The 27,918-nt window shown below is 41.1% G+C and overlaps 1 protein-coding gene across 2 annotated transcripts in view; it reads right to left on the bottom strand.

Annotated features, from left to right (window-relative positions):
* The window catches only part of KIAA0930 (KIAA0930 ortholog), a 72,149-nt gene that overhangs the window by 39,077 nt on the left and 5,154 nt on the right, over positions 1 to 27,918 (bottom strand). The gene's annotated exons all lie outside the window — the stretch shown is intronic.

The following is a 27,918-nucleotide window of genomic DNA, read 5'->3' as shown; positions in this document are numbered from 1 at the left end:
GGGAAAAAATAGAAGAGGAAGATGTAACAAAGACTTGTTCAAGGAGACAAATTACATCAGCAATAGCTTAGCAGTTGGCTTCTTGCCAGGAAAAGGAGGTGACATCACACTTTGTGAAGCTCTTCAAAGCACTTCACTGTAATAAAAGAGCAGAAAGTTCTGCACCTCTTCTGTGCCATAATGCTTGTACACTGTTCAAGAGCAAAATTTATACAGGCAAGAAGAGATGCCACTACTGTGCCTGGTGACAAGGGAGCTGAGTTTCTCCACTGCTCCTCAGTCCTACTAGAGGCTCATTGATGGAGTACTTGCATCCTCTCCTCAAAGCCCTACTGAGAGATAACTGCAGCTGTTTGAAGAGTTTAGCTGTCCTAAAACCTGCAAAGAAACAAAGACTAGAAGTACCACCTGTATTTCTGATAAACAGCAAAACCCTGAAATGGATGATGGGTGGTAGCATTATGTACAAGACAGCAAAATCAGTGGGGGTGTGTGTATGTACACACGTACAGCTGACAACCTGTCCTTCAGAACATCTATGCTTTATAGTGCCTTATCTCCCTATACATCAGCTGCCAGATTGGTACACATGTCACTCACCAGCTCTCAGCTACCATTCAGGTTGGTGTGTTTCCCTCCCAGCCCTACACTGCATATATATGTTCTGCAGAGAAAAGAATCTTGCATGAGACAGAAGTGACATTTATTTACAGTGGTATCTGGATTAAGCTTTAGAAGATTTTTTCCAGTCAACTGCCAAGAAAGCTGACACATACTGTAACAGTGAACACAATTTTTCTTAGACACTGGTGGCTAACTTCAGGGCTTCATAAAGCAATCAATCAATCTTTTAATCCACAAGTGTAACTCAGCACATTTTCCACTTCACTGTGTGTGCAATATTTGCCAGACAAATCTTTCTTCCAATCTTTAATTACTGTGGTGGGCAGGAAATTAGACTTTCAAATTTCTTCAGCAGACAAATGGGTGACTGAAATCAAAATCTTGGGTCTGTCCAACTAAAGCCAAGAGCAATATTGAAAACAAAATGAAACTCCACTGATGGGCCATGCACAGAATACATTAATCGACAACAAGTAGGATAGTACTTGAAAACATGTATATAGCTGATTACATTTAAAACCAAAATAAAATGAAAAGGCTGAGAAAGAACACAAAAAGGCCAAGGCAGTTAGCTCCTATGCAGGTTAATTCCAGGCCATGCTGAAATTGCTTTATTTGCATGGCTGCAGTGAAGTCATCTCAATTACTTAAGGCGCAATAAAACATAATGTGCAATCGTGAATGAAATCTGCAATGCATTTAAGTACTACCCAGTTTTTCCAGCAGAGAAAGGGAATGAAGCACTGGAGAGATGAGATATGGGGTGGTGGGCACTTGCACCATCTGAACCACTCCCTTGGGCATGGATGAACAGGTCTGGATGGCAAACAGCTGTGTCTGAGAGCCTACCACATAACAGTGGATTCTAATGTGTTCAGACTCCCAAAACCTGGCTGAGAAAAAGGCAGTTTTATCATCAGTCAGTATATTCACAGATACCCCAAGAAGAGAAAAACAACCATGAAGGTTTAAGACTATACTACTGACACAAGGATGAATGGCTCTAGCACATCTGCAGGTTGGAAATTTGAATTCCATTCCTAAGCATTCAAAGTCAGGAAGTTGAGGAGCAGCCCTCTCAGTTGGAATAGTGAAGGTAAAAATCCCTACAGCTGTAAGATAGAGCTCAACTTGATTAAGAAGTTTCATGTGGTACCAGTGACAGCCAAGGACATGAAAATCCAGTCCAACTGCTATATTTAGCCAAGAGTAGAAAACAAGGCATGCATTCATTGTGATTCATTAATGGTTTCAAAGAAACTTATTAAATCGCATGAGGTTTGAGTACCTGAGTTCCCAGCCTTAATTAAATGAGGGAGGAGGAGGAAAGGGGCAAGACAGGATTGCCCTGAGTTCATCTGGAGTTCTAGTGTTCAGAAGTACACCCCTTTGGTTTTGCTTCATAAATGAGTAAACAAAACCCTATCTGAGCCACTCCTAAACTTATATAAGAATGTTTGTTTGCTTGTTTTGGGGGGGAGGAATAGTTTTTCCTTTATAAAGCAAAAAACATTAAGTTATCTAAAGCCACCATAACAAACAAGTGTTAAGCCCCTTCTAGATTCTGGCACTACCCACAAAGATCTGAAAAGCTGTCACACAAGCTGTTTACAGTATCAGAGAAGTTGTATGCAATAAAGCAGAGAAGTTCATGTGCTCTTTTGGACTATTTATGGGTAGTTACAACAGAGCATTACTACACTCAGGAGAACAGCAGAATGGGGTAAAGTACCAGGACTCTGGGTGCTTCTACCCTTGCTAGGGAATGCAGGACAAACTAATTCAATGTATTCAACATTAACCTAAACAGAAAACCAGGGGACAGAAGTGCTGCAGCAGTGAAACTACTTCACCTCTGCAGCATAATGCAGAAGAAAAAAAAACCTGAAAACCCTTACACCAAAGTTGGATAGACATCAATTCAAAGCCCCACCTGCAACAGAGAAGATGTAAAATCACCCTCCAAGCTTCAGGGATGATTGCAGACATTGCTGTAATTAAAACCAGCCTGAGGATGTTATAACTGTTCCGACTGCAGCGGCTAAAGGACTTTTCTTGAAGCCAAAAAGAGCCAAGTCACTGCAACACAGTTGCTTTTATTAAATTTTAGTAGCAGCAGGAAGGATGAGGAACAGCCTTTAAAATCTACTATTAAAGAGCATTAACTTGGAAAGGAGACAAGAAAATCTGTAATTGTAATGCAGACTTCCTAAAACTTGAAAGTGGGGAAAATCTATTCCAATTTCAAGCCAGAAACTGTCAGACCCAGTACATCCAACCCAAGCTTCCATTCAACTATTAGATCCCCAAAAGCACAAAGCCTTAATTTCTCAGCCTTTACCAGAGCATCCTGTTGAGGGGGCTCAGCCATACTCAAAATAGTAGGGGGAACAGTTCTGTCCCCATTAACATGCCTCCCACCAAAGAAGTGGACAAATTCAGCTCATGGTTGGATTGCTGATGACCTTAACCCTCTGCTATCATTCTCCATACTACTTCTATCCACCTGGCAAGGGCTGAGATCAAAAACCAAAGCAAATTTTTCATAGCCTGGACAATTGTGAGTTGGCAGCACCTTTCAATGACATTGGTCCACCACTGTTTGAATAACACTCAGAAGAGGCGCATGCACACACATACTCTACTGTTAAGTTGGAAGGCCCTTAATGAAACACTGCACTTAAAACCTCTTCAGTATTTAGGGAGACTTTTTAAAATGCCAGAGAAGAATTTAAGCCTTCTGCAACAGCAGAATTAGATGATATTTGCAAAGGAATCAAATTCCAACTACAGTTGAGAGCTTGTCGAAAGCCAGCTTCCTGAAAACACTCCTCCCCCAGCAAATTCTGCTGCTAAATAATAAAATGGAATTAAGACTTCAGACTATAAATCTTGGTACACTAAAAGTTGATTATATAATTATGAGACCTTTGTCATGAATAAATCCTAATTACAACAACTTACTGTAATGATTCATTTACATGGATTTTATCCTCATTAGAAGCAAGATTTATGCCAGCTGCTGTGTAATAAGTGTCTTTCTTTTTACCTATTAGTTTTCTATTCAGCATTCATTTCAGGGAACCGACACCAGATCCACATAAGAAGTTGTGATTATTATTATTTTTTTTATTATTGCTTTTCAAAGTATCAGTGGACAAAGAGAAGTGTCAGCATATTATTTTGCTTCAGAGGAATAGGAGAAAAGATTTTCCATTTGGTAGAAAATCATTTTTTCAACATGTCCCACTTGGAGATTAGAGGAACAATAATTTCAGCTAGACACGGGTATAAGGCTTGCATGACTTGTTTTTACTCTTGTAGCCTGCCATGAGCTACTCTTAACCATGAAACATTGTAAAACTCATTTTATCCAATTCTGCCACAGTGCATTCATCCGTAAAATGAGAATCCTTACATGCTTAGGGGTTAATTAAATGCTTATGAAGTTTTTCAACCCCAGCATGGAAAGCAAACTACAGTTTTAAGTGATTTGCACTATGTTTAAGTTTTGAGTTTAGCCAAGTATTCTGCAAGTACAAGATGAGAAGTGCTTCACATAGATTAAAGCTGCCTTTGATATTACAAAGTTATAATTATGACTGTATAAAACCAGAACAGACGTCCTCTGTCCAATGATAGTTGCCAGCTATCCAGATCATTAGAAATCTAAAGTTCTGTCTTCTTGCCATGCCCACATAAAAGAACAGTATTTAATCCTTTCAGTTTGACCTCATACAAACACAAGACTCCGCCAAACTCTCTGAAGTTCACTGGCAACCAACAATTTGAGAGCAGGCAACACAGAGGGAATGCATTCCCAAACGAGTAACCTTCAGAGCACATCCTCACAGCATGTTCCTCTCTTCAAAATATTGAGGCTGGGGAAGGAACACCACTGCTGAAGCTAGCTGTAACGACACAGCACAGTGAGAAGTGTGCTTTTGAAAGCAAGTCCTAAATCTGTCAGAAAAGACAACATATACTTCCAACATAAGTTTTTCTGGCAGAACTCTAGCTAGAAAAGGAAGCTATCATGGTAACAGCAGCGACAGGGGCAAGACAGATGCCACAGATTAAAGATCCTGCTCTGCCACAGACAAAACCCTCTTCTGCTTACCCTAGAACGGAGGTAACTATCCTCCCAACCCATCAAGTGCTGCATCTACACATCCATTAACATAATATGAAGAGGATAAGAATATAATTAAAGATGAGAGAATAATTTAATAACAAATACAGCACATGCTTCTTTAATAACAGACAGTAATTTACAAAGAAGATAAATAGAATCTCGTTTGAATTGGAACAAAGAACAGTTGAAATCAAATAGAAATGTTGTTGCTCTTCCTTTTCTTTCCATGGGCATTTTAAGAATATGTCCCCTAGCGTGCTTTCAAACTTGCACACATATATTAGACTTTTTAAAAGCAATACAACTGAGTTAAACCTTGGCTTCATAGCATATCTATAAAGGAACAGACAAAATTTGCACTTCAAGCATTAAGCCATCAATGTTAAAAGGCTGAGGAAAACATCATCCAATTACTCTTATAGCTGCTGTGCCATATTTGCTCATTAGCCAATAAATCATATTGCCTCTCTTGTATTTCTCACCTTCTCTAAGCAGGACTAAAAGGTAGGCATAGCTAAGATCCCCAGAATTATGATGCAGTTTCAGTACACACCCTAAATTTCAAGCCTGTTTTCACCAGATAGTTGGCTCAAAGGCCCAAAATAACATGAGCCAGAAGCTGGCACTTGCATCAAAGACAAATGCCATCCTCTGTGTGGAGAGGAAAAGATAAACACATTTCTATGTTCAGGAATAGACTGTAGTAATATAGTCTTCCATGAAGGCCTGTGAGCAATTCATGTGAATGATTCCATGAAATAATAGGTCCAAAATACCTGAGATTCAGATAAATTGACCTCATTTTCAACTGATAACTTCCATTTCCTAAATGACAGAAATGACTCATTGCTGTCTGAACAGAAGTTGTGCTTAAGCCTTATGGTGACCAGGTAATGAGTGCAGGAAACAGGTAACAACTGGTGTCCCTCAGGGGTTGGTGCTGGGACCAATCTTTGTTGGCGACATGGACAGTGGGATTGAGTGCGTCCTCAGCAAGTTTGCCAATGACACCAAGCTGTGTGGTTCCGTTGATATGCTGCAGGGAAGGAATGCCATTCAGAGGGACCTTGCAGGCTTGTGAAGTGGCCAATGCCAACCTTATGAAGTTCAACCAAGACAAGTGCAAGGTCCTACACCTGGGTCAGAGCAATCCCAGGCACAGCTACAGGTTGGGCAAAAAGGAAATTCAGAGCAGGCCTGCGGAGAAGGACTTGGGGGTGTTGGTCAATGAGAAAATGAACATGAGCCAGCTGCAGTGTGTGCTTGCAGCCCACAAAGCCAACCGTATCCTGGGCTGCATCAAAAGAAGCATGACCAGCAGGTCAAAGGAGGTGATCCTGCCCCTCTACTCTGCTTTCATGAGACCTCACTTGGAGTATTGTGTACGGTTCTGGTGTCCTCAACATAAGAAGGACATGGAGCTGTTGGACCAAGTCCAGAGGAGGCCACAAGGATGATCAGAGGACTGGAACACCTCTTGTATGAAGACAGGATAAGGAAATTGGGGCTGTTCAGCCTGGAGAAGAGAAGGCTGCATGGAGACCTCATAGCAGCCTTCCAGTATCTGAAGGGAGCCTACAACAATGCCAAAAAGGGACTCTTCATCAGAAACTGTAGCAATAGGACAGGGGGTAATGGGTTTAAACTTAAAGAGGGGAAGTTCAGGTTAGATATAAGAAAGAAGCTCTTTACTGTGAGGGTGGTTTGGCACTGGCACAGGTTGCCCAAAGAAGAGGCAGATGCTTCATCCCTGGCAGTGTTCAAGACCAGGTAGGACAGAGCCTTGGAAGACATGGTCTATGGTGAGGTGTTCCTGCCCATGGCAGGGGCTTGGAACTAGATGATCTTAAGGTCCTTTCCAACCATAACTTTCCTATGATTCTATGAAATACACAATAGTGGATAAAATGCAGTTCTGTTCTAAAGATCACAGTTTATCCTAGCCTGTAGCAGGATAAACTATACCTCAGAGCTTTAACTCTGAAATTCTTGCAAAAGTCAAGCCACACTTATAGCAATACAGCTTCACAGTCCATACTTGTAAAGCACCTGTCAATCACATCACATCCCTATCCCCTGCTTGCAAAGTGATGGAATTATATCACTCTTGGAAAGAGAAGGAAAATGCCACAACACCAAATCTGTTGATTAAAGGACTAGAGTATAACCTTCAGGTATATTTGATGTTCACTACTGATGGCTCTCCACTATCCCATGCTCCTCCTGATCCTTCAGGCTGTCCCCAGCCCAAACACAAAGAAATTTCAGTTACATAATTAGATACAGAGTTTGCCTAGATCATTAAGTTTTCTCTTTTATCCACATAGGCTATTCAATCACAGTCAAGGCTGGTTCATCAAGGAATATCCATCAGAGATGGCTTTTAGCAGATATAGATTCCCTGCACCGTAACCATATCCCTACCTAACCACTTGCTTTTTCACTGGATGGGGCAGATTAGTGCCATAACTGTTAAGACACAAGGCTTTGCTTTCAATATAGCACAACTTCCAAACATCTAAATGACAGACACTTCACAGTTTATCTGTCACCACAGTTTACTACCTTCTTCAAGACAGCATGCATGTCAACTACAACCAGTTTCCTGTCTCCCTGGAAAATGCAAAATAGCTCATTTATATTGCAGCATCACTTCACGTATCATAAACAAGCTCCTCCTTTCTGCCTAGGAGAGAAAATTCATGCAAATTAAGCCTGCCTGCGGTTCTTAGGAGTGCATATTCTTCCCAACTACAAATCATCCATGAATAACTTTGATGCCCCAAAATGTGCCTTAACAAAACATCCAATAGAATGGAGACAAATCAGAATCAGACAACAGAATTTACATCCATTCATCAAAGTTCCTTCTTTTGTGACAGGTCTGCAGAAATTAGTATAAGGTGTATTATACACAGAAGACATTTCTAATATTGACCATGTTTGCTCAAATTCCAACAGCAAGAAAAAACAAGGCTAACACCTGAAGATGGAAGTGACCAACTGCTTCTAGGTTACAAAAACTTCTAAAGAAATTCAAATGTTTCAAGGTGAATATCACGTAATAATGTACTCCTTTCAGTGAAACCAAAGATACTACTTTTTCATGCTAGGATTAGAGAGTGTTTGCCCTCTTGCCAGCAGTATAAAAATATTAGTTGTTAATATGAACAACAACATAAACCCCCAGCTCTCCGTGTGGAGCATTTGCTTACTGAAGATCAGAAACACTTGCCAATGAAGCTTAATATTACTACTAATAAATAATAATAAAGATATATTGACCCCGAAGAGTACATAAGGAAATACTATTATGGAAATACATGAAGGATGAAATCTGAGAACCGCCATTCCAGCTGATGCCCAGCAGAACACAGAATACCACACCTTGTTTCTAACAGGGACCATGAGCCTCAAAAAGTGAGTCAGTTCATAACAGGTAGGTATGGGATATCCTTCTGCACAACCAGGTCTCACCATAATGCTTAGCAGCTGGAGCTTGTGCTGCACCCTAAATCATGAAGTTTTTTGTCCTTTCTAGAACACTGGAGTTACCCTAACTCACCTCAATAATTTGGGGGGAAAAAAAAAATCCTAAGAATATAGGAATTCCTCTTTGCAAGGAGCTCAATAGCTCTTCCAGTCAACACAGGAGTATTTCTTTAAAAAAAGGCATTCACAGGTAGTAAAAAGAGAGATCTAAACATCCTGGTAGAACAGGATTATCTTACAAATCTTTACATCCATGCATTTCAGGAGGAAAGAAGGAGGCCATCTTTAAAGCTAACAGCTAACTGAAGTCCGCAGTTACAATTTTTCTCTCCAATGCTAATGAAAGACAACACTAATCTCCTTTCAGATGCTAACCTTCAAAAACTTACTTTCTCATTAAAACCAACCCCATCGAAGGAAAGAAGCAAGAACACAGCAATAGGTGGCACAAAGAAAGGCTGCCATCACAGCCAGGACTGCATTGCTCACAGATGCAGTGCTCTGGCTTTGGCTTCTGTTGCAGGCTATTTTGCCTGCCCTGGGAAGCTGCCCAGTTTCTTCTATGGAGTAAGGGACGCTTTCTCTCGAGGTCAGCTTTGCTTCTTCAAGTTGAAAAAAAAAACCCAACCAATCACCACCAAAAAAACCCACAAAATAGATACAGTCTTTTTTTTTTTTTTAATTTTATTTAAGTCTTTGTACTTTTTGAGCCATCTCTGAATTCTCTGCTAGTACAATAATGCATACAACAAAAGCTGTGCTGGCTGAAAAAAGCAAGATGAAAAGGAAACATGCCTCATCCCTACTGGAGTCCTACTTGTAAAATTTAAGATATTATTTCAAGGCCTTATCCAGTTCTTTCTACTCCACACTTGCACAGATGCCAGTAACTGCACAACATGCCAACAAGGTCAGGCGTGTGTATATGTCGATGCCTGCATGTTCTGACACTGGCTATGGGGATGTGCTAGTGCTGTATCCCATTTGTGGCGTAACAGTGATACATGCCAGCTCTTCATAGTCTGAATATCTTAAAATTCCTTCTACTCAGGCTGCAAAGATATAAAAGGATATAATTCCAGACTTTTTTCTTTCTCCTTTTTTTATTTCTGCCTGTGAGACTGGGCCAGAACCAAATTTCCTTTCCAAACTTACGATGCATAACTGCTCTGGTATCTAAACCCTACTGAGATTCCATCGAACACTGCTTGAATGTTACCTGGGCCAATGACAAAAAAAAAGATGAAGCAGAGTATGAATACTGTGGTGACATCAACGAGCAGGGAACTGACAGGGAAGAGTTCTCAACACAAGCCTGTTTGCCAAGTAGCCAAAGCAGATTACACAGTGCACAGTATGATACAGTTGTTGATAAATTGCCCTAGAAGCAGCATAACATATCCTCAGTGAAAGAGGCAAGATAGGGTACAACAGTAAAAAGGAAGGGGAACATGACGCATCTAATGGCTTCTAAGCCCACTTTGTTGTTTCTCTCTCCATAAAGCCCAGATTTATGGGCACCATCACGAAGTGAAAACTACATTCATTTACTCTCCATGCATACTGACATCCAGCTTTCTCTGGTATTTGTATCATCTGAGACCATGGACCAAACCACAAAAGTTCCTGCATGTTCTGGGGGAAATATGGACTCTACTATCAGCCTCTGAATGACATTTTGACACAAACACTTCTGACTACGTGGAAGGAATGCATTTCTTAATTTTCTTAGCCAAACACCACTGAGATTCAGAATGTCTGAAAGAGACTAAAGCAATAAAAAAGAGGGGAATTTAGTATTGAAAACCCATAAATACATAATTATTTCACAGCCTTTCAACATAGCTCAGAAATGCTAGGTGCTTCCTTGAAAGACATGTGCTGAGCAGACAAGAGGAATTAAGTATTTCTGGTTTTACTAACAAGGACTCCAATCTTTCTTGCTTCTGGTGAAACAAGATCTTCATTCCATTACGGAACACACCTAAGCTAATATAGTTGAATGAGAAGCTGGTGTTTTGGGCACATATTCCTTTCCTTTGTTCCAATTGCCTTATGACAGAGTTGGGATAAACAGCTTCTGATTTGCTAAAAGGAAGAAGAGGGGGGAAAACAAAAGTCACCGCTGAGATCCAACACTTGTGCTTCCCAAATTAAAAACCTCAATTCATATTTACTCTCTCATCCAGCTTTCTTTTGTGTAGGAAATCTGACATCTTGATACCTTTGACATATGCATTTCTTTCTGCAGGAACAAAAACCACAGTGTATCAGCTGTCAAGCCGTCAAGATGACTAACGCTCACATCACTGCCACATCACTATTGTTGTCCTGTTTAAGCACCAAAAGCATTTGTCAGAAATTATCTGTCAAATTAAAATACAGAAAAGAAAATAGCAGAAATCGTTGTGAAAGAGAATTCCCAGCTGGAGAAATAAAAATAAATCATGCGTTCATTTACAAAATTCACCCCTCTAAATATTAACATGGATGACTGTAATACCTGAAATAAATAAGTAGTTATTCCTGAACCTGATGTGTCAGGATGATAAACTGCCAGGAAGAAGACACTTCCATACGTTAGAATTTTGTACAGTTAGATGAAGCTCTTGACTAAAATGTGCAATGAAAAAAAGTGAGAGAAAACACATAGACCTTCTCTAGCACAGCACTTGCTGAAAACAGATTAACACCCTATTAGGTTCACAGATTTTCTCTTGGAATGAACTAAAGTTCAAATCCTGGACACTACAACAAGTGGCCTGGGGATATGAAGGAATACATGAAAGCATCACCTTTCCCCCATGGATGTGCAAAGGCAACTCCAAATACACTTGCACATTTTCTTTTGGGAAAAATTCAAAGGATGTCATCTGTGGTTGATGGTTCCTTCCTCCATCACAAATTAGTGCTCTTGGAGTGGAGACAGCAGAACAGGTGTTGAATTTACACCGCTAAAGTGGCAGGTCATATTATTAACATGAGCTAACATTGAATTCTCTTTTTTCAGTTTGCCCAGCTGGGAGCACACCAGGAACAGACCCAGTGACTGTTCTGCGACCTCTGCTGTGGTGGCAATCATCTCCAACAGACAGCAGGATGGGCACAGCTGGGGCTTGCAGCCTCTCAAGCCCTCTCAGCCTGAGTCTTCTGATCATCTATTACATGTCTTTTCACATTAATTCCAGGTATTTGTTCTCTAAAAGCCCACGCCAGTAATCTCACAGATATGTCCTGCTTACAGGGTAGAATTCCCTTCTAGAGCTCATAGAAAAGACAGCAAATTAAAGGCACTAAACTAATAAAATAATTAGACTCAATACTACAACAGCAAGAAAAACTGAGATCCTAGTTTAATGCTTATCCAGAAAACAGCTGTGGATGAGCCAAGAAATCCATAAAAGGGTCTGTAATCTGGCTGCAGCCAAGCAAGCATTGATTTCAAGGAAATCCATACCTACATTGTGCTATAAAGCAGTGTAGTTACAAATTCAGAAAGCCATCCCACAGCATCTGTAAACTCTTACCATGTTTGTGGCTTACTATCAATCAAATTATCTGGAGGGAATCAGAATGGGAAGAAGTTGTCCCACCTCTCTTATCAAAAGTGAGAAAGCAATCAGGCCCCCTTCCTCCACTTGAGTCTGGAAAGGTGAGCTTCCTTCTTCCTTTTCATTAGCTTCAGAAACTAGAGAACCTCTTGGAGGTAAAAAGAAAGGAGATCAGCAGAAAATACTACTAGAGAGAAGCAGATACTGAAGAAGTCAAGGGGTTTTCTTACATTGCTCCACCCAGCAGTATAAAGACTAAGTGTCTGGAAAAGCAGAAATCCTGAACAAAAAAGGATATCAGTTGTGTTTTCTTCAGCCTTCAGGTGATTTTCAATGCCACCTCCCCCCATCTTCTCCTCTTTGAGATTAAATTATTTTACTCATCCCCTAGACATTGCACCAGAAGGCCTTCCAGGTCTCTCCAGCCTCCCAAAACTCCACAAAGAATGGTCATGCACTTCCATGTTTGAATACACAGGTTCCTCTCAGGTGTATGCATCCACCTGTCACCAAAGATTTACCAGTGTTTTGCCCAAACAGTCAGAAATGATACAGTGTCATATGATGCCATCTACATCTTTCCCTGCTTAGGATGCCAATCCTCCCTATCACTGTATTCAAAGTATCATGCATGCTTGTGCTCTTCACAGTAATAGCACAACTGTTTCAAAACCTGAAATAAATTCGTATAAAAAGCCTTGTAAACAACTGAATGAAATCCCTGTAGAAAGACATATGACACAACAATAAGGAGAGTTCTGTAAAGGTGATTAAAGTCAATTTACTATCATCGTATGCACTGAACAAAACACTTCTTATAAAGGCATCATGTCCCCTTCGCCACCCAATTCCTGCAAAATACTTTATGCTAAGGTAAGAGGGGGGGTAGGGAAACAAAGCACTTAAAAGCTGCTTAAGACCTGCCCAGGGACCCCAGGAGCCCTGAGAGCGGCCGCTGCGCTGCAGCACCAGGGACAGCGCCTCCACAGCACCGGGATAACGGCCGGGCACGGAAACAGCTCCAGCATCCCCCGGCACTGGGATAAGGGCCGGGCACGGACACGGCTCCAGCTCCCAACAGCACTGGGAACAATTGCCACCGCTCCTCCCAGCGCTCAGGACTGTCCCCCAGCCAGGGAAACTGAGCTCAACTCAAAAAGAACCCAGGAAGCACATGAGCTCGATGCAACGTCCAAGGACACTGCTTATGTAGACTCTCTGAATGCATCACAGAGCTTGAAGAAGCCCTATGTTTTCTAAAGTGAAAATAACAATTTCAACCTGCACATGTTGACTTTAACCCATATATATGCATTTCAATTAACAGCTGTACAAGCAAACTGGGTTATCAGGGATAATGCACTGTATGTCATATCATTTCACAGATGTTGTGGCATTTTACAGATCTTTTGAAGAAGAACCATGCCCATGGCACGGGGTTGGAAACAGATGATGTTTAAGATGATCCCTTCCAATGCAAACCATTCTATGATTCTGTGACTGGAAAATCGGTTTTTGTCCCAAATCTGAACCACAGCACCACGCAAGCTGTGATGAAAAGGGTCAGCTGAGCCAAATTCAATACAAAGACCTATCTGCTCAAATGACCCATGTGACATCTAGGCCACAGATCTCCAATATAAGCACAAGCTGCACCAAGCCAGGCCAGCAAAGGTCCTCCAAACATTCAGGCGAGAGGCTCCTGCCTTCAGCAGCTGCCTGAAGCAGATGACCTGCATGTGGCAGGGGACACTGGTTCAGAGCCACAGGACAGTCCCACCCAGCCCACCCCAAAAGCATCAGAACCTCCCCTGGTCACTATAGTGGAAGCTGGCACAGAAGCACTCCCCTACTCCTTCCTCCTACAGCAAGCACAAGCCATAACCAAGAACAAGAAGCATGGCTACCATGCTACAGGTCCCTACTTGGGCTGTCATCCTTCTGCCCACCATCACCAACTTATCACTCATTCACAGAATCACCTAGGTTGGAGAAGACCTTTAAGATCATCAAGTCCAATGGTTACCTCAGCACTGCTAAGTCCACCACTAAACCATGTCCTTAAGCACCTCATCTACACAGTTTTTGAACCCTGCCGGGGATGGCGACTCCACCACTTCCCTGGGCAGCCTGTTCCGATGTCTGAGCACCCTCCCAGTGAAGAAATGTTTCCTAGTATCAAATCTAAACCTCCCCTGGTGCAGCTTGAAGCCGTTACCTTGTCCTATCACTGGTTAGTGGGGGGAAAAAAAGCCTCATCACTGCCAAGCACAGAGGGATTATTACTTCATTAAATAGCCATTTCTCCACTACTTTGGCAGTAACACATCAACTCAGAACCATTATTTATAAGTTGCCCAAACACAGACCTACAAATTACTTAAAACAACAGAGCGTAATTCTAAGAGTTGTTTAGAATATGACAGTGACTGAACTGCCACAAGGAAGATTAGACTCTCCTGAAGACTGATTTTCACAAAACAGCTCCCTTTAAAACCACCCCAATGCTTTTTCTTCCAGCACCTCCCTATCAGTGCATTTGTAAAAGCTCTGCTCTCAGCAGATGGGCTGCCACTATCTCCCCATCATGCTCATTTTAAAGATTCATTTAACCAGGCTTTAGGCTCAGAAATTTTTTGATTATTTAACAAACAAATACAACAGGTACTACAAGAAGTTTTTCACAATAGGCAAAGGGTTTGTCTATTTACATCATGTAACAAATAAAATGCACTCTTTCTAAAACAGGCTAAATTAGCTACATTGCAAAAATAGGCAACAACAGAAAGGAAAGCTAGGATAAACAGGCTCTGCAAAAGGTGTTTCTCTCACCCAGGGGGCTGTCTTTGTGGGAGTGGTTGTATGTGCCACTAGGGGCAGAGCTTGTTCCAGCTACACAGGCAATCAAGAAGTCTCCTCCACCAGTTCTGCATGAGAGGTGGCTGGCTATCCTTGACAATCTGTCCATGCTCCACCAAGTCACACAGGGAGCCAGTCAACAGAGTGGCTGGGGCTGAGAGCTGGGTGGCAGCAGGCTTCCTCCTCTCCCACTCGTGCTCCTCCCACCAGTCCCTGGTGGGGAGCTAGAACTGGACCTGCTTAGGGGGGGGGGGGGGGGGGGAGAGGGGCTGTTTCTTCGCCCTTCCCTTTGCATCATGACCACAAAGGTCACTTGGAGATGCAGACACTGCACTGGCAATGCCACAGGACACATGGAAGGCATGGAAGTGCTTGTCCAGCTCCTGGGATGGAGAAACCAGAGAGCACGTTCGCAGTGTGGTCAACTGCCAGTCCAGGCTGTCTATGCACAGGGGAACATTCCTGGGAAACTATGGAAGCAGCCAATGGGCTCCCATATACAAATGACACCAGCCACCAGTGTGACCTCAGGCCTTAGCCACCAAACCCCAAGATGTCCAGCTGCCCCCTTCCCCACAGCCTGTCCTTGCAGAGCCTTCTGCTTTCATGGCTCCTGGACAGGTTCCCAATAATACATACCTCCCACCATCACCCCCCAGTGCCTTCTGAACTCCAGGGCCAGTTCCAGCCACATCTGGTCAGGCAAGGGAAGTCCAACAGACAATGTCTACCTAGAAGCGCTACAGAAACAAGATGCAATAAAGAAACTCCCTGTTAAAGGCCTCTGGTGCAGGGCAAGGATGAAGCTTGAACTCACCTTTATAAACCAGAGTCCATCTGGAAAAACAAACCTAAAGTACCCACAAGTCCAAACTGCCCAAATGCTGGTCCTTCCTCACCAGCCAAGAGACAAGGGAAAGACCTGGCAGGTGGCATCCCTTTTCCGTGTCACACAAGTGATCCAAGCCTCAACCTTGGTGCCACTAAGAATAGGAGGCTAACACATGGAATAAACCTGATGACAGGTTTGGTAAAGCAGCATTACCTTACCCTTCCATAAGAGGTCACACAGAGTTTCAGCACACAAATTTCCCTACACTGCCATCATCCATCAGATCCCTTAGCCTGTTTTAGAGACATTTCTGGCTCTTACTATAACTCTTTGGAAAAGCCCTTGCAAGGGACTTGGAGGATTACAACCATCAGAGCCTGGCTATCCAAGCACTCCACAGGGGACCTGCCAAACCACAGCTCAACATCCACACAACCAGCACCCTCCCATTTCCTTCCTGAACAGCTACAGGCAAGGAAGGAGAAAGACCAAAACCCTTACCCCTAGTTGCCTTCCCATACTTAAATACTACATTAAGGCTTCGTGTACATCTGCCTTGACTAACAAGCAGCTTGGCTGTAGAACTTAATTACCAAAATCAAGTAATTAAAGAGGATAGCTGGTGCTAATCTAACACATGTACACAGACTTCTTAATAAATGTAATCATAGTATTTCTGTAACACATTTTGTGTCTTTCTACCTCCTCATTATCTACTGGCAAGCAGGAAGAGAAAATGCAGACACAATGCCAACAGATCTGAGTATGGCTCCTTTGTGAAGCTGCTTTCACCTGACCTAATACCACATTAGAAAAATGAGACATTTAGGTTGTTGATCCATCAGTTATTCCTGGTTTATTAACAGCAAAGTTAGTTGGTCTTGCTATCCTACAATCATCTTTAAAACCTACATGCTCTTTACCTACTTCTTCCTGCAGCTCCTGTTTTAACCTCTCCTCCTCCTCTCCCTGACTGCTTTCTTCGCATCCAGAAATGGTAACAGACCACAACTTCTAGATTCACTAGTGAAAACACCTGGTCTTCATAGGTACTGTACATTAACACTGCATAATAATACAGCAATAGCACTTCTAATCAATGGCACAGTTAATGCATGTTTAATCCTGTGCCAGCAACCTGTGTATGTGGCAGCACCCAATGGACCTCTGTTCTACTCACCTGTCCATGCTCTCCTTGGATTTATGCAAGCTTTTACAACCTACACCTGTTTGTGACCATGAACCACACAACAGCTTTTACCAAACACTGTGTGTGTAGGTTTTTTTGGGGGGGGGTTGTTTTCTTTGTTTTGGTTGGGGTTTTTTTTTGGGGGGGGATGGGTTTTTGTTGTTCTTTGGTGATGGGGTGTTTTGGTTTTTAGCTTTCCTTTTTTAACCTACAAATTTCCAATTTAGTGGATGGCTTTCTTCACAAGAAGACACAGTGAGCAATTATTGTGTATAAACTGTATTTAGGCTATCCACTTTACAATTCTCCACACACAAGATCTGAAGTATTCTTCTTACAGATTTAGAAGTCCTAGCCTACCAGTTAAACATGCCCTGTATGGAAGCTATCCCCATGGCACCTTTGCTGCCCTTCAATGAACCTTATTAAGATGAGCACATGCCACGGAACCATTCTGTAGCAAAATGTTGATTTCTACCCCTTCCCTCATAACCTCTAACACCTGACTTCCTCTCTCCTGACTGCACTGAAGAGCTATTATGGAATTACTACAGCTCCAAAACCAGGTAATACTAACCTGTTCTGTGAACACAGTGTTTGAAACTCAGCTGAACCCAATAGCAGAGTTTCTAATGCAACCAGTTTTGAGGCATATACATGCCTTTCCACAAAACTATCTCCTCTTCTTCCCTGCTCTTCAAGTATTCCCATTGCAGAGCTCTAGCACAACTGGATGAAACATCCAGGAACAGCAGTCAAGATTTCAAATGTGCCCTTGTACAACAGAACACACTAACAGGCCTAGAAGAGGTTATAATAGAGCTCTCATAGTCAACACTTAAAACACAACCACTGTATGAAATTGCACAGCTTTGTATTGAGGAAACTGAGCCCAGAGCAATTCAGTTTGAATGGTTACGACAATATAACACAGGAAAAGAGCCCTAACAAAGAGGGAACTTCAGTATTTAATGTGCTTTAATTTTCCAAGATTAAATTCATAAAAGCCCCCTGCAGCAGCAATGGAAACAATTCCACCCACCTGACAAACTCCCTTGGAACTGAAGAGCAATCAACCAACACATTTCTCAGTTGCATCCTTACTGATACGGTCTTGTACAGCTGTTTCTGAATTCAAAGCATACTTTTCTATTTTCTATTTTATTGAATTCCATCCAAAAGAGAAGGGATTTGTAAAAAAACATCCTGAGTGTGGCTTTAGGCACATCTGTAATGTACAACGAAAGGAGAACAATACACAAAGAGAAGTTCTTCCACAGACTGAATTACTTTTTCTAGGTCAAATTTTGCACCTCCTTATACAGAAAACAGCTAAAAAACAGTAAAGCAACTCCCATGAAGAGATATTGTAAAAGAAAGACACCTTAGCTCAAATACTAGATTTGTTAAGCATTCTCTTGGGGGGGTTGTTGTTGTTGGAGGGTGTTATTTCTCTGTTTTCTTACTGCACAAAGACTTTCTGCCCGGTACTCACCTCATCATTCTAGATACCAATAGCACATCTTATCTGTGTACTCAACTGCTGTCTGAAGTACTTCTGGTCACTTCAGAAAACTTTAGTTTCTAGAGCACTTTGATTTCTGCTTTCTACACTTCACATACCATCTGCCAGTTCAATCAACTTCATGTTTGTTTTCGCTTTGTTTTCTCCCACTGAGAGGAGAGGGACACTCAGGAACACAGAATGACCTTTGTAAAGGTCTAGCACGAGTTCATGTATTGAAGTCCAACCCCTCAAAACGTATCTGTGGAAGTCATGTGAAGAGAATAACTCAGCTGATTCTGCAACTCATGCTCAAGTAGATTCTAAGCAAATGAATACTTGTACTTAGTAACACAAACATTAAGGTGAATGCTTGTTTTCACATGAAAGCCACGTGATATCATACATGACAGTGCTGTAATACATTTGATGCTGCCTGCCAGAATACAACAGACATACACATCTTCATGAAGTATTTTGAAAGACCACAGAAAATGACAGAGAAAGATACAGCTGAACATGCCCGAGTTTGAACACTCACAAAGCATTCACAAAGACTGGCTGGGGGATTAGAGCTTCTTTAAGCATAGACCCTCTTTTGATTCCTCCCATCTCAAAGACAAAAGAAATCTTGCTCATTTGTTACTTCGATTCATGAAAGTAATGAGAATATTGAAGTAAAACAACAGTTCACTCATACAAAACATGAGTTATCAGTACTTGGATCCTGGACACTGTGGTTTTCCCTTTATTTTCTTTGGGATTGTTTCTGTATTACTCAAAGAGGAAGGTGGGGGAGACTTTTCTTATATCCAGATTTGTTTCAGTTCTCCATTTCCACATGCTCTTCTCCTGCTGCTTAAGACTGCTGTGTATCACTGTGCCTGAGAACACAAATACAACCTCCTCTAGAAAAAAACAAAAAAGAAAAAAAAGGAGAATGTATTCTTAAAACTCATGCCTCTCTGCAGTCTTCTCTCTTCTATTACTACATATGCTGTGGAGACCCTCATTTTAGTTGATGCTTAACAATGAATCAAAGCCCACAGGATTTAAAAGCATGAACTGCTGTGAACCATCTGCAGATACCCTCTTCAAAAAAGTGGGATTCAGACTGAACTGTAAATAATTTTAGAAGCATTTTCCAAGATGGAGCAATCTTAGATGTTAAATTTAGAGAGAAACAATTAAATACCATATGTCAGTATGAAATACCAAATCGTGACAGCATCTTACAAGCATCTGCCACTTTACTTTAAATATCTAATTATAGCAAGGGTCAACATAACTGTCAAGATAGTTATCTGCTACTGAACTTTGGTGCATAGAAACTATAAACTCATTTTCATCCAACAGTTATCAGCTACTTTGCTGTAATGCAGCTTCTCATCACACATGGTAGTTCAGTTCCCCAGAAACTGCATCCAAACCTCACTCAAACCCATACACAATTCTGGAAGGCACTGAAGCATCATTTCCAGATTTCATTTATTTGCTTGGATAACACCAGAGGAATCACCTAGTTATGCCTTTCACATTAGAAAATAATGCACAAAGCTTTTGTGTTTCCTTAACTGACCAACTGTGGAGAATTCATAAGAGGTGCAACCATCCTCCTCTAACAGAGGCAACCTTGATTCCTCTGGATACAACCTCTTTAAACCCAGTGTAGGAGGGACAAATTATTACACATTCCCTGCTGCTGATTCAGAATCAGCCGGTGACAGTCCCAAACTTTCCAAGACCTAAGTCAAATCTGGGAAGATCACTTGGTAACTTACGAAGTGTGCTGGCACTGCTGGAGTGTAGGAACTTGTCTGCATCAGGACAAATGTGCATTTTCAGCTCTAAATATACATGCTATTTTTGTTCTCTGCCAAGCAATCACTGATCAAAGACTACTAGTCCTGTAAATTCATGACTTCCAATGTCTCCATTTTCACACTTAATAAATACCACTGTCACAGCACTATCTGAGAAACTATTGTGGTAGATCAGGTAAAACCAGTAAATCGTATTTTGGAAGAGCTCCAGCCTTATAAACCTAGAGTGTGGCTGTTACAGATGTTCTCACATATATACCTCCCCCAGTATTTTATCTTTGCTGCAGGCTGCTAGTTAGCATCATGTTGGCAAGGCAGAAAGGAGTAATTATTACACCAGCAGTTTACAGGGAAGCACAGCCATTTCCTACACATGCCTACTACCACACACTAGTATTTTCCAAATTCAGTTTCTTTGTTCTAAGTAGTACATCAGTAGCAGCTGAGTGAGCAGTTGGCAACTCTGCACTGGAAGCTGTAATTCTCACTTACCTTCTAGACCACAAACCCACTCGCTTTTAGAAGCTGACAACCAACACTTTCACCCATCTTGCGGCCAAGATTTAAAAAACCCCAACTGTTTGACACTGCATCTCTCAAATGGGGTCCAAACTGACATGCATATGTAAGAACACTAGTCTACAGAAGGAGGTGGTACTAAAACACCCAAACCTTTAAAACTCCCACTTTAGATTATTTTCTAGAGTCTTCAGGATAAAGCAATGTGGTACTTAATGTTATGTCCAACAAATGTAACACCTTTGCCAGTGCCTAGATATTTCAGTTAATTAGTCAGCACTCCCTTTAGCATTTCCATTATTAACAACACAGGCTTCTACGATAACAAATATAGCTGTTTGGCTAAAAGTGAAGAGTGCCTGCCCACTCACATACATCCCAGTGAAACCTCCCCCTCCCTGCAAAAGCAAAGCTTCCCTTTAAACAAACCATATTCATACAAAGAAAAATGTTTCCTTTAAAATCCTACCACTTCACTCTGAAATCATCAAAGAAACAAGGAACCAGTCTGAGGCCAGCCTTTTGGCACTGCGTGTAGCTTGCAAACCTGCAGATCTGGAGACCATCAATCCCCTCGACAGCACACCAGCCTTTTGTGCTGCAAGCATTTTGTGCTTTACTTGGGGCTGTCAAGGAACAATACCTTTTCCCACACGTATAAGATTGTAATTTAGTCCACAACAGAACTATTGAAAACAAGAAAAATTGACTCTCTGGGAAAACAGACATTGTTGATTAAAAGAGAGAAACAAGAAACAAAGGAGGAATTTTAGTAACATGCATGACATACTAACTTCAGTCAGAAAGAAGTCAAAACAACTGCCCTAACACCAGCAGCACCCTACTCCTTCAGACAGAGAGCAACTACTGCAAAGCTACTATTCAGTTTAATAAATGCAGGTGTAATCTACCATTAACATGTCAGCTGCTGGAAACATGCCATCTCTTCCCATTTGTAACCAGCATCACTACTAAAGTTTTCCTCCAAAGCAGAGAAGAGCTTGCACATCTACGAATGCCTACAGATGCACAAGGCTTGCATATGGGTGTACTACAGTGAAGTGGCCCAGGGAATATGATACTGGACTAAATATTTAAGAACTTTCTAGCTTCCCCCACACACACACAATGAGACTATGGTTTGACACTTGACCTCTGTTTCTTCTGCCCTCCTTGGGTCTCTCTCCGACTCACCATATCACCCTCAACAAGCCACCCACTCCCTCCAGACTAAAAGACTGCTACAAAATAGGGTTTATAAAACCAGAAATAGTCACAACCTTTATCTGTTGGGAAATCACTACCTCTGTCCCATGACAGTTACGTTGCCCCAAGTAAGACATGTGAGTTGAGAAAGAAAGGTCTTAGAAAATTGCTCGGCAAAAGCACAAGAAGGCAATGTCTGTTTCTGGTTTTCCCCACCATGGGGCTTCAGAACACCCTGCCTTGTGATGTTGCCACAATAGTTTTGAAATGAAGAACGTGAATCTTAATTTTCTTCCATTCAATCATCAAAGCACTAAAACATAGATCTTACATTTGAAGAGACAGATAAAGGCCCCAGATACAGCCAGAGAAACTCCAATTTCTATTTGTGCTTTTGTTTTCCCATATATTTGAGAAAAAGCCTTCAACCTCAGGGTTAAAAGACAGTTATGAACAATGCAAGGTAAGTGTTACATTCTTACTTGCTGCATTTTTCACAGCATTTGTCTTAACAAGAAACATTTGCGATTCCTTTTAAGTTTCTTGCCAGGAAAGTAGAAAGAAGGAGACCATGCCTATGCTTGATTTCCCTTTTTTGCCCCATTCAAAACAATACAGGATGAAAAACGTAAAGTGGTGGCAGATATATAGAATAATTCACCTTGGAAAGGACCTTAGAATTCCAATTTGACCCCCAAAATCCCACAGACTGCTCTGTGTTCATGGCTTTTGTTAATAAAGCAAAATTTATGTTATTTACAGGCATTGGTTTTATTCAGATGGGGAACAAAATCATTAAGTCTCTTAACACTGCAATACACAAACTATTAGTTTGTATATTTTATATATGTTTTCACTGTTACTATCATTTGCTCAATCTTTCTGCCAAACCAACAAGCTCAGAAGTGGACAGTCCACACCGGATGGACCCATACTTTCCCTGATGCACTCTACTGTGGCTATGCTACTGCACTCCTCCAGGATGCTGCTTACGGAGGGAGCTCTCAGCCCTCGCTCACCCTTTGTCCCTAAGATATTAGTAGAGTTGTCAGCCATAATTTTCTCTCTGAGGTAATGGCTTATTATTTTGAAACACCAGATTAGGAATGCAGGTGCAGAGTGCCAGCAACTTCCTAAAAATCACAGGAAAACCCCACAGAACAGCAGACACTAAACTCAGATCTCTGATGTTCAGCATTAATGGTTGTTATATCCCTGCTCACTGTAGGCATGCAGGGTTATGGACTTCAAATGTGTTCCAGTTTAGAGTGTAACACATTCCTCCCCCTTCTCCTGTAGTGCCACACCATCAGTAAAAAGAATGATGAACAATCAAACCTCAGGTTGACTATGGACTCAAAGTCTCAAGCAAGCATTGGATGGATGACCATCCTCTATCCCCTAGTAACACTTGAAAGAAGTCCCATGACAGTAAAATGTCACTAGCTGAAGGTGAAGATCCTAGCCATGTTACAGTAAGGAGCAGCCTGCCTCTGGTGTAGAGGACAGCACAACTTCCAGAAACGGGACACCATCCTGCTTAGAGTAGTACTTAAATCATTAATGGATACTTGCAGCACCAAGACCATCTACAGATGTCAAATCATAAAGCCCCAGAGCAAACCATTAGAGCAAGTCTAAGACAGAATTCCAAGCCAGTCCAAACATTTTAATCTCTTTATGCTGGAGATACCTAGAGATGGTATTTTAGAAATAAATGCAAAACATCAAAACTTGGAAATAGCAACCAGCTTACCTAGGATCTTACGCTTTGCCTGCTTTTTTATTTTAGGCTCACAACCAGTTTTTCCCACTAGCTTCTAAGAGCAACTAGACATGCTAAAACATGAGACAAGTACCAAAGGCACCATTCTTCCATAAAAAAACAGTTTTATCATGTCATAGGGTCCATGCACTGAATTAAATACATACATATGTGTGTGTGTGTGTGTGTATGTGTGTGTATGTGTATGTATCACCAACTAAGTTAGCCTGACAGTTGAACAGAAGAAAGTTAAAAACTTCACAATTATTCTGATCCTGGAACAATTTTAAAGCTCCTACATCCCCAGAGCACTCAACACAAAGCCTTAAATCTTTGTTCTTTTTTTTAACTGAAAGGAAAAAAAAGCCAATTATGACACACAATCCAGTCTGAATCTGAAGAGTCAGACCAAAGAACACAGCATAATGTAATCTTGGAATATGAAAGATCAAAGAGGATGAAATTAGTTTGTCTTTATCCACATAAACCACAGCCTACTAACAATCCACATGATGCTTTGACTAGAGCTTAGTCACCCTTGCTATGAAAAACACAGGTCATCCATTCAAGTCTTCGTTATTAGGCAGAATTACACTCATTAAAACCAAGGAAAATGAAGTACTTAAACACTCCTATGAAGCACATAGAAAGCTGGATCATGACTATTTAAGAAGCCACCTGGGTTCACAGAGATCTCTATTTCCAAGACATACTGCAGTGAGTTTGCTGCTTTGTTTCTGAAAGGATCAGGCAGGCAATAACCAAACAGAAGTGACCTGTACAAGGCAATAAACTCATCTCCTCAAGACTGATCACTAAAATCACACTGAACATCTTCTGTATTATAATGGAGCATTTTAAATTTTATGGAAATTTAAAATCCACCTCTCAGGGTCCTTTAAGGCAGGTAAGTAAATATATTCCTTATTGAAGATCTAACACTGCTAGACATTCAAGAGCTCCTCTACCTGTTCTCTGAAAAAGCAGAGGAATAAATGTCTGGTGAAGTCTTTCACAGCTCTTAGCAGAATACTGTAAATCCATTTCAAAACACTTCCCTCATCTTGATGATGTTTAAGCATCTCTGGGCAGTTAAATTAAACTCTTCTTAGCGCAATGACAGCTCAAGCTTCACTGGCATTTTAATCCATCTCTCAAGTTCCTGCTGATCATGTGAAGCCCTGCAAGACAGGACCAAGAACTTTCAACATACTGCTTCTCCCTTTTATCCAAACTTGGTAGGTAGATATGCAAACACAGACTGGAGCTAAACTTATCTATATTACTTCCAGATACAGATAATCAGAAGTAACATTTTTCACATACAACTGATCAAAGGAAACACTACAAAGTGTTCAAAGGGCAAATGCTGCCAATATTCCTTCAGAAGACCCTACAGGCTGCAGCTCTGACAGACTGATAAAGTTGTAGCAACACCTAATGCAAATTTCCTGAAACAGAGAATGCCGGCATGGAGGCAGACCCTGCAATTACTAACATAGTGCCTCTCTCCTCTGTGTGGTAGCTTACAAAAAGCTATGCTGCTACTGAGCCAGGATTTTCATCACACTAACATCAAACCTAGGCTGCCGACTCACTGAGCACATCCTGGTTAAAAGAAAGAGATAAAGCCCAGCAATGTCATTTCCCATGAGGGAAACCAGACACAGTACAACAGAGCAAGTGGTCTCAAGCACACTTCTGTTGAACTGTGCCCAGGTACCCCAACTCCTCTACAGGTGCAGTATGATGCTCCATCTGGTATTTCTGTATTTTATTTCCTGCACAGAAGTAATCAATACATTCTTTGGGATCACACACACAAAAAGAGCAGTCTTGATTCTCTGACATTCATCCTGCTTAGCCCAAGGGGCTGCAAACAGACCAAAGCAGTTTCACATTCTTTTGAGTACCAACTGGAAGAAAGTAGCTTCACTCTTCAGGGGGTTCCTGGGATCATGAAGTGATTTTGCACACTTTCTCATTAAACCTTATCATTCATTTCATGGTAATACTTTCCATGTCAGTGAGCTGCCACCCTGATCCTACTTAGCACATTTAAGAGCATAAGGAGATACAACAACCATTACTAATATTTAACTGCAGGGTTTTGGTTTTAATGAACAGTAGCTGGAACATAAGATACAACTGTATTTCAGCTGTTTACATCTTCTTTTCCAATTGGCTAGCATCCTGAACACAGATGATGAGAGGGAGACCAACATGCTTCATTCTTCAGGAAATTCCATTTTTTTTCTTTAAAAAGAATCCAACCACATGTACTATTCAATCCTTAAAAGGTCAATCCTGAACTGTAAAGGTAAGCTGTATTTTAATCCCTAATACAAACCTCCAAACCATCCTAGAAGTTAAAAACAGAACTCAGACTTCAAAACGGATTTGTAACTAGTTCCCCGAAGATTCAGAGAATATTCTGCTAGAACAACAAAACCAAAGAGTTAAGCTATCTAGAACTACAGTATTGCATATATGAGAGATGGATGTTTTAAAATACCCTGACTATTTCCACTGTCAGGCTTACAGATTCATAATTAATTCTGACTGACTCATTCTCGAAAATTAGGTATCCAGCAATTCCTGATAGCATCCAAAAATGAAGAGCGGCATACCTTGCTTTAAAACCAAAACTTGCTTATCTAGAGGAGGCAACAACATATCTGAAGGATATTTTGGAGTATTTTGGTTAGGTTTGTTTGGTTTTGGTGGGGTTTTTTTTCTTTCTTTTTTTTTGGGGGGGGTGGTGGGGGGGGTGGTGTTTCCTGTTGCTATCTTTTAAAGAAATCTTGTCTCCTTCAGCATCTCCAGTCTGACTCTTACAATTTGAAGACATATACTCTTGAGCAGGACATGAAAATCCCATAAAGCTTCATCTCCATTAAAAACAAAGAATAAACTAATAACTCAACTGCTCAAAAAATATGTAAGAGCTGTAACAAAAGAAAGACCACATTATGTTATTGGTCTGGAATGATGTATGTCAAGCTCCTGACAGAAGCTAACCTTTCAAAGTCAAATTACAAATCCCCTGGCAACACTGGTGTGTAATGGAAAGCCTGACAGGCCATTAGTGACAAGAGCATGAACAAGGTTCTAATGAACAATGAAATGGAATTCTAAATGAACCACCATAAAATAAAAAATAAAACAACAAAAAAAAAACCCAAACCCAATGCAGTATTTACCCTGGAGGGCTGCAGCCCTAGAGTTTACCCCAGACTGCCATTCCCTATGACTTCATCCTACATGGCTATTCCTAAATATACTATGCTTGATTGCCAAAGTGGCAGGACAGGATCCTAGGGCATCCCAGAATCTCAAAACTTCTTCTGACATGAGTTTTCTTCTCTTCAGCCTCAATAATAAAGACTATTATTTGCCTGTGCCTGTAATGCTCCACAATACTCTCCTAACACATCAAGGCCTCCCAGTCCCAGCGTGATACAACCATTTGTCCTGCTCTAAGTCCCAACAACCAGCACAGAAATACACCAAGAAAAATAATAAAAAATAAAGCACGGCCTCTCTTCTGCTCGGTGATACCAACAGAAGGAAGTCTCAGCAACAAAACACATGCCACCCAGCACAGCCCTGCCAAAACGGCAATTTCCCTGCAGCAGCAGCAGCATTCGGCTACTTTGTTCTCATTGATGCATTGCAGCTAGATGCATTACCTTAAAACCTGCACCCTGGTTGCAAAATTACCTGCTCCAGCCCTGCTACAAACTTACCTTCCACTGGACTTGCCTACATCTGATGACCTTGAAGTACAAATAATACTCTTTGTATGAGTACTACTTGCTGAGGCCCATCCCAGAGCAGCACCATGGGCTCTTCCACCCAGTGGTTTCTCCTATGCTGCCCTGTCCAAGCACTCAATGGCACATCAAGAAAAAAAAAGTGGCTTTAAAAATCATCTTCCCCTTCTATCTCTAAAAAAAAAAATTAAATCTTATTATATCCATTTCCATTATAACTGGAATTTCTTTGCTATTTACTCCTATTTCTCCAACACAAATCTGAGGTTCAATCCCCAGGGTGAGCTGTTAAATCACTTTGACTTCAAAGTACTTATTTTAACTCAGATTTAAATAAACTGTTCTGATCTCACTTTGCATTTGCAATTTCTGGAACTTTTTCTGGATTCTTCCTGGCTGGAATGCTGTGATTTTAATTTTTTAATTATTATTATTTTTTTTACTGATTATGAAGCACTTTGTAAACATCTTTTTGTTTTACTATTTAGAAGTTACATTAGTATCTTCTTTTTGCTTCAGTATTTGACTATTCATTTTTCATTGAACATTTCACATTCATTAGCTGCAAAACATTTCATAAATAGGACAAAAGAACTTGTACAAATAGTAAGGTACAAGCAATAAAGGCTGTATTTTAAACTAT

Source organism: Melopsittacus undulatus, chromosome 5, assembly GCF_012275295.1.
Source record: "Melopsittacus undulatus isolate bMelUnd1 chromosome 5, bMelUnd1.mat.Z, whole genome shotgun sequence".
Lineage (NCBI taxonomy): Eukaryota > Metazoa > Chordata > Aves > Psittaciformes > Psittaculidae > Melopsittacus > Melopsittacus undulatus.
This window is presented reverse-complemented; position numbering and strand designations above follow the sequence as displayed.